Genomic DNA, 8275 nt, shown 5'->3' with positions numbered 1-8275 from the left:
CCCCCCCCCCCCCCCCCCAGTAGCTCTCAGCCCTTGCTGCTGTTGCTGGTGTGGTGTTCTCATGAAGCTCTTCCAGGTGGGCTGGAAGCTTGGTGAAGGCGGGGCGTGCATATCCGCTTCGGTGCCAGGCCCCTAGTAGGTGGGCGGTGGATACGCGCCGCTGTGTCAGGAACGCGGGTGCGTGTGCTGCTGGGCCGCAGGGGTGAGCGGCCAGCCTGTTCCCCGTGTCCCCCGTGACACAGATACGGATGCCGCCGTGGTCTGCTCGCCCAGCCCCGGATGGCGCGGAGCCGGGAGAGAGGGCCGAGCTATCGAGGGGCAGAAGCTGGCTCCCCCGAGATGCGGAGCAGCTGTATGGAGGGCTGAGCCTAATGAGACGTGATTGAATGGGGGTACACGGAGCCCGGCACCTCGGGCGCGGCCCACACGCTTACTGCCCAGAGCTGCCTGGGGACGGTCAGCACACTGGGGCTACCCGGCGGAATGTGTGAAGGGGCCCGGGGGTGTGGTTGACGTCTAGGACGAGGACACAAGGCCCGAGCACACTCCCGCTTCTCCAACGGAATGTGGTGCCGAACCGAGGGAGGCAGAGGGCCCTGGTGCCCATCATGGCTCGGACCGCGTTGGCGTGATGCTGGGCTCCCTCCAGGGGACACATTTTAGTGGGGGCCTTGACAGCAAGCATGACCTGGGGCAGCTGGATCCAAGAGCTGGGGACTTGAAATCATGGGGGAGCAAGAGGGGTAGGGGACGTGAGGCTGTGTAGACTGGATAAGCGGACTGGAGGGGCGCGAGTTAACTGATGAGCAATATGGGTGGACCCCTTAAGGGATGCTATTGGCCTTGTTCTCAGCCCTCAGACCCATGAACAGAGGCACGAGGAGTCGGAGTTGGCTCTGTAATATAAGAAGAAACGTGCGTCCATCCGAGCTGTTCAAGAAGGCTAGAAGTAGCTTCAGATGGGCGCTGAGATGCCTGTCACGAGGGGTATGCAAGTTGGGGAACATTACCTCTGCAGGAATTCCAGAAAGTCTGATAGTTCTAAGAGCTCAGGCAGGCCCAGGTTCCCCGCTATGTGGTCTTGGGCAGATCACGGCACCTCTCTGAGCCTGTTTACTCATCCATAAATGAGAAGCATAAGGGGAGTCATGAGGCTAACAGGAAGGCTCAGTGCGTTTCCTGCACCCCATGAGCACCCCATCAGTGGGGCCCCTCCCTCTGATATGTACCATGCTGTCTCAGTGGAGTCAGGGACCCCAGGATCTCCCTCTGTGCTCTGTCCCCATCCCTAGCCCCGAGGTCTCATTCCACACATGGCGTTCTGAGCACCTGCTCCATGTTTGACCTTGTTCTAGGCATGGAGGTTAATTATAGTTGCAAACGAAATAAAGCCTGCTTTGATTTCATGAAGGGGTGGGTGAGTAGGGTGGCTGATAATAAAGAACTAAATGATGTCTGGTATTGTTGAGTCCTATGAAGGGACCAAAGCCAGGTTTGAATGACCAGTGAGTTATCTCAGATTTGGTGTCGGGAAAGGTGGGCTTAAGAGGGGAGCAGTTGACTAGAGACCTGAATGAAGTGGGGGTAGTGGCCTGTGCAGACATGGGGGGTAGGAGCATTCTAGGCAGTGAGAATAGCATGTGCAAAGGCCCTGAGGTAGGAGTGTGCCTGGGGATTTGAGGAGCATAGCTGGCCTGGAGTAAGTACTTCGTAATGATAGAGAAATTGAAGTTTCTCTTGGCTTGTGGATACTTTCCTGATAGGGAGGAAGGTGCCTACGCAAGGGGTCCATGTCCAGTCCCCGCCATTGGCCCAGCTCTTTAGAGGAAGCTAGGGAAGGAGAGAGCCTCAGTTTTCTCATCTGTAAAATGAGGCGGATAGCACCAGTCATGCAGGATTGATATAAGATTCAAGGACTGTACAATGTCAGCCAAAGGGATAGTTATGACCATCTTACAGGTGAGGAGACTGAAGCCCAGAGAGGTTAATTAAGGTGCCGTGTGTCACACAGCTCAGCATTCAATCCCAGGACCCTCTGCCGTCAACATCCATACTTCTTACTCTCTGCCCTGCAGCTGGGGCTCACTGTACCTGAAATCCAAATGGTTTACCTACCAAATGGTAGCTCAGTGGTGAAGGTATAATTATCCCATTTTACAGACGAGCAACTGAGGCCCAGAGTGACCTGCCCCGGGGACCCCCAGTGTGGTGGAGGCAGCGACAAGTTTCAGTGTCCAGCCCCCAGAGGTGGCGGGCTTTGTCCCAGAGAGCAGAGGGGTAGTAGCCCATCTCTGGGACCTGTGGCCTGGTTGCTGTCTTTCAGCAGACAGAGGTGAGGCAGCCTGCTGCCTGTCCCAGGAGTTCTGGCTGGGTCCCAAGAGTCCTCAGTCCTCGTAATCCTGGGTGATGGCATTGACCCAGACAGTGACAATGGTACCTCAGGGGACCTTGGCCAGCCTAGCCCAGGGAAGAGCCCAGGCCAGGGCTTATCTGCTGCTGCAAATGAGATTTCCCCAGTCAACCCTCTGGTCCCTGCTCCTGGGAGGCTAGAATGTGGACTGCATCCCTCCCCCCGAACTGTTCCCCAGATCCCACCACCAGTGTCCCCATGGGAGCCTTCTGCCCTGTATGGTGCATTTGTCTCCCCCATGGCCTGGGGCTTCAGGGGAGCCCAAGGAGATAGCAGGTGGCTCTCCCCATGCCATGCAGATGGAGAAACAGGTTCAGAGCTGGCCAGCCCTGCGTCTCGCCTTCCCTGCTGACCCTGGCTCCCCCATCTCCCACCTATCCCCCCTCAGCTGGGGGACACTCCAGCAGACCTTACCCTGTCCACCCATGCACCCAGCCCAGGGAGGGGGAGCCCTGGCGAGCAGCCCTGTGTGCCGGACAATGTGCTATGCACCCTGAGCCGTGTTCTGGGTTAGCTGAGGGGGGGGGGGCGCCCCTGTGGGGCAGTAAACTCCCAGAAGGGATTTGAGGTTGGTAGATCGAGATCCACTTCCACCCTGGGGCCTGAGCCTTAACTGCCGCCAGCGGCAGGTGACCCTTCCCCGGTCCTGGCATCTGCTTCCCCTCTGGGAAGGGCTGGGACTGGGTTGAGCAAGGGCCCCTCGTCCTTCCAGCTCTGAAGGTCTAGGATTCGGAGTCCATGGAGGTGCCCGGAGCCTCGTGGCACCTGGAGGAGAAGGGCCTCCAAACCAGCTCGATCAACCCGTGGCTTCTGGGGGGCAGTTGCTGAGGCCCAGAGACAGGGGTGGGGGTGGGGGTGGAATTTGCTGAGAGTGACTCACGTTCTGTGGCTCTGAACTGAGACCCCACCTGAGCTGTGCCCCTCAGACCCGTCAGGTCTTGCTGACCCTCCTTCCTCTTCACCATCCAAGGGTGTCCCCATGACAGGGGACATCTGTAGCCAGCTAGACTGGGGGCCCACCCCAAGATCCCTCTGCAGTACGCCGCACCCCCCAACTTGGCCGTGTTTCTTTTCTGTGCTGGGGGGGGGGAGCTGCCTCTGCACGGGCCAGAGGTCATTTGTCCCTGCCACACACGTGTGCACCCCGGGGGCAGGCCCAGTGCGTGGGTGGGGGAAGGGAGGCTGGGTCAGCTGGGAAGGTGGGAGGCGGGGCCAGGCTTTCCCAGGTGTAACACCCCTGGTGCAGGGTAGCAAAGGCCTCTGCTTCCACCTGAGCTGGTCCCCTCTGCTTCCGCCCCTCCCTCTGAGCTGGTCCCCGACTGCATTTCGGCCCCCCGGATGGGTGCGGAGCAGGCTCTGTGCTTTCCATCACCTCCCTGAGCTTCTCTGCTGATTGGTTCCTGTCTCAGACGCTCGCTCTCCATTCATTTCCATCCTCTGTCTCTCCCCGCTTGGCTGTCTTGGTATTTTGCTTTCCTATCCTGCTCAGCCCTGGCCTCCTGTTTGCAGCTCCCTCACTCCTTCCTTTCCCTCCACCAGCAGTCCCCCCCCAGGAGTGGGGGGGTAGGGCCCTGCTCCTCCTGCCAGCGTGTGTGCTGGGGCATCACCATGACCATGAGGCCCCCCAGCTCCAGGTGTGAGCCAGCAGCCCTCCCCCACACCTTGAGTGGGTGTGCAGCCGGGTGGGGGGCCAAGTGCTGCTCTCAGCACCTTCTTCCCCTTGCTGTCCCCCTTCCCTGGCTGCATCAGGCCTCAAGGGGTGGTGGGCAGGTGGCCCAGGGACCGGGACCGAGTGGCTGATGCACACACGGAAAGGGGTGATGGGGAACCTCCTCTCCTTTGGTCTGAGTCATGGGAGGGGTGGGAGGGTGAGGGGAGCTGGGCTCCAGCCCAGGACATCCTGGAGACCAAGAGGAGCAGGAGAGAGGGCCACGGGCAGGGTCACCTTGAGGGCTCGGCTGCACAGAGCTCAGAGTAGCTGCGGTGGGGGCTTCTGTCTACCCTGGACTGTTTGGGAAGGGAAGAGGTGGGATAGGACTAGCCCCTGTCCCTAAGCCTGGACCCTTCTCCTAGTCCCCCCCAGCCTCTTCACATTCCCTAGCATGGCCTTGGATTGCCAGGGGCTCCAGCCAGCTCAGCTTTGCCCTGTACCCCCTGGGCCTGGCTGGGGGTGCTGGCTTGAGCAACTCAGAACTGAAGATAGGGGGGTGGGGAACGGGGGGGCTGCTCTGTGTGGCTGAATTGCACATGCACACACATACATCTACGTGTGGAACACGCATGTGCTGAAACATGTTGACGCATAAGCAGGTATATGCCTGTGTCCCCAAGATGCCCCTACGTGCACCCCTTCCCCCCCCACAAGTGAGGTCACCTTCACCCAAGAGCACTCCCATAGCAGGTTACATGCACGCGTCCTGGGTGTTTGCTTAGGCACGTGTGTGCACACACGGCTGCCTGCACATCCGTCTGCTTGCACACGTCTGCTTGCACACCCCTGCGCTGGCGTTCTGAGTCAGTGCACACCTGCACGTGTACCTGCATACAAATGCGGTCCCCAGACATTCCCAGCCGGGGGGGGGGGGTTGCACAGAGGGCTCTCTGACAGGGTGAGCTTGGCCACTCAGTCTCCGCCAGTACAACCTCGTTGCCTGGGGCAGGGGAGGAAACTGAGGCCCTAAGGAGCCAGCAGCCACGCCAGCTGGGAGCGCGGGTCTCCGGACTCCAGCTCTGCGGCCGCACGGCACGACCAAGGACAGAAATGCTCTCTGCTGCCCGTCCCTGCCCGACTGCCTTGTGTCCCCTCATTGCCACCCCCCCATCCCCGCCCCATCCCCGCCCGGCAGCTCAGCCCAAACCAGCCCTGCAGGGGACTGGGAGGTGTGAGTCCGCCTCACCTAGAGGTCCTGATCATCGCAGCTTCTGTCACTGTGTCCACCTTTAATCCAAGAGGTCATCGAATGCCCTGTTCCCCTGCCACCCTCCTCAACAGAAACTGCCTGCCTGCACTGCTCTGGGGACTGTTTCCCTCCCTGCTTCCCTCTCCTCTGTTCCTGCCCTCTGGGGCTCAGGGCTGTAAATTGGTTTTGCTTTAACAGCAAAGGTTTAATACATTTTTTTTTCTTTTCAACGCACTGTCTCTCCTGGAGTTTCCTGGGAGGAGGTGCTGAGTTAGCGGTGGCTCTTGTGAACCGTCTCTGGCTTTCTTTGTCCAAACGTGGATTTCTCTGGCCCTATCTTCATGCCCCTGGCCACTGCCCAGGGCGAGGGGAGTGCGCACGGGGCTCTTCCTGCAAATCGAGAGAGCCTTGCGGAGGAGCTGGACCCACATCTGGCTGAGCGGCCCCTGTCTGGCTTGCTGGGTGACTGGGGCAAGTCTTCGCTGGTCCGGGGCTCAGTCCCCACCTGTAAAATGAGGGTCTGCTGGCTGTGAGCCCTATGCCACCAACACTATTCCGCGGCATCTTGGGTGTGGGCAGCATGGCTCACTGTACTTCTTCCCCATCAGACAGCCGGGCAGGGACCTGGTCCCCATTTTACAAACTGGCAACACATTCAGAGATGGTTCGTTCCATCTGGCATCATGGAGGGGGCTCCAGGCCTCCTGACTCCTGGTGCCTGGGGAGCCTCGATCCTGGCCCAGGCTGTGCTGTGTGACTAGGGGCAAGGCCCTGCCCCTCTCTGGGCCTCTGACTCTCCAGCCACAGAGGAGACGTGGGGCTTCGGCCACACTGTTTGGGATGCCGTGAGCTTCTCCACCTGCCTGAGGCCTATACTCTAGGATCAGGCCCTCTAACGGAAAGCACTTTAAGGACGTGATATCGGGGTGTGTCTGGCTTCCCAGACTCTTGCCCTCTCTCCCTTGGCTCTGCTCCCTCAGGTAGAAGGAGTTCTCCGCATGCCCTCCCCCTGTCGGAGACCCCCGGCTTGGGGGCCCACAGCCATGCTGCTCCACTCCCCCTCCCCCATGGAAGCTGAGACAAGGGAATTATTTTTGGAACAAGAGCGGTTACACAACAAATGAATTATTTATCTTTGGGCATGGAGGGGAGGAGGCATTTTGCTGGGCTTCTTAATTCTTTTCCTGGATTGGAAGGTGCCCGCCTTGCTATGTGGTCGTGTGTCTGTGGGCCCATTTGTCCAACATAAGCCCGTCCGTGGGCACGCTCCGGTGTTCTGGCTCATGCGAGCGCCTGTGGGTCTTTGTGCAAGCAGGGGGATGAGTGTGGACAGGAGCGCTGGGGAGTGTGTGTGTGTGCGCACGTGCACCCATGCGCGCCTGAACTGTCACTGTCCAGTCTCCCTTCTCTGCCCACCGTTCTCAGATTCTGTCCCCGTCCCTACTCCTTGTTTCTTCTGTCTCCTTCCTTCCAGACCTCTTGGCCCCCTCCTCCCTCTCTCGCCACCCACCGCTCTCCCTTCTTTTATGTGACAGGGACCCCAGTGTGTTGCTGGCACCAAGGACCCCCCAGTGGGAGGGGGTAGAGAAGGGACAGGGGCCCGTGCTGGAGCTTTAGTGGGGCTGCTCTGAGCTTTCACTGATCTGTCACCCCCTCTCGGTGCTGCCTTTCAGGAGCCAGGTGACAGATGGGTCTCTTCCTTCCTGCCCCGTCTCTCGCGCTCCCTCCTCAGAGCTTCACTCTCCAGCCTCCCGTGGGCATCGTGGGAATCGTCTGAAGTTCTGAGCCCAGAGCCGGAGGAGGAGGAAGAGGAGGAAGAAGAGGAGCAGGAGCAGGAGAGAGAGGAAGTCAAGTCTCGAGAGCCTGTGCACCTTCCTGGAAACAGGCGGTGGGGGTGTGTTCCGCTGCGTGTCCCCGTCCTGGTGGCCCCCACCTGCTGGTAGCGCCGCGGAGGACACCCCCTCCCCAACCCCACCATCGGCCCCTGCCGTGTCTGCTTCACCCAGGGCCCCCCGTGCCGGGGGGTCGCCCCCAAGATGGTGGCGGCCCCGGGGAGGACTGTGCTGCCAGCCCCAGCCTCCCGCCGCTAGGTGCCCCCGCGCCCCGGCCCCCTGTCCCCCCGAGCCCGGCCTTCCCGGGGGTGGCGGCCGGCGCCATGCTGCGCCTGGGGCTGTGCGCCGCCGCGCTGCTGTGCGTGTGCCGGCCAGGCGCCGTGCGCGCCGACTGCTGGCTCATCGAGGGCGACAAGGGGTACGTGTGGCTGGCCATCTGCAGCCAGAACCAGCCGCCCTACGAGACCATCCCGCAGCACATCAACAGCACCGTGCACGACCTGCGGCTCAACGAGAACAAGCTCAAGGCCGTGCTCTACTCCTCGCTCAACCGCTTCGGGAACCTCACCGACCTCAACCTCACCAAGAACGAGATCTCCTACATCGAGGACGGCGCCTTCCTGGGCCAGTCGAGCCTACAGGTGCTGCAGCTGGGCTACAACAAGCTCAGCAACCTGACCGAGGGCATGCTGCGCGGCATGGGCCGCCTGCAGTTCCTCTTCGTGCAGCACAACCTCATCGAGGTGGTGACGCCCGCCGCCTTCTCCGAGTGCCCGAGCCTCATCAGCATCGACCTGTCCTCCAACCGCCTCAGCCGCCTGGACGGCGCCACCTTCGCCGGCCTGGCCAGCCTCATGGTGTGCGAGCTGGCCGGCAACCCCTTCAACTGCGAGTGTGACCTCTTCGGCTTCCTGGCCTGGCTGGTGGTGTTCAACAACGTCACCAAGAACTACGACCGCCTGCAGTGCGAGTCCCCGCGCGAGTTCGCCGGCTACCCGCTGCTGGTGCCGCGGCCCTACCACAGCCTCAACGCCATCACCGTGCTCCAGGCCAAGTGCCGCAACGGCTCGCTGCCCGCCCGGCCCGCCAGCCACCCCACACCCTACTCCACCGACGCCCAGAGGGAGCCCGAC

The sequence above is a fragment of the Ursus maritimus genome, unplaced genomic scaffold, assembly GCF_017311325.1.
Source record: "Ursus maritimus isolate PB19 unplaced genomic scaffold, ASM1731132v1 scaffold_21, whole genome shotgun sequence".
NCBI lineage: Eukaryota > Metazoa > Chordata > Mammalia > Carnivora > Ursidae > Ursus > Ursus maritimus.
The sequence above is the reverse complement of the archived record's forward strand: the minus strand, read 5'-3'. Positions refer to the sequence as shown.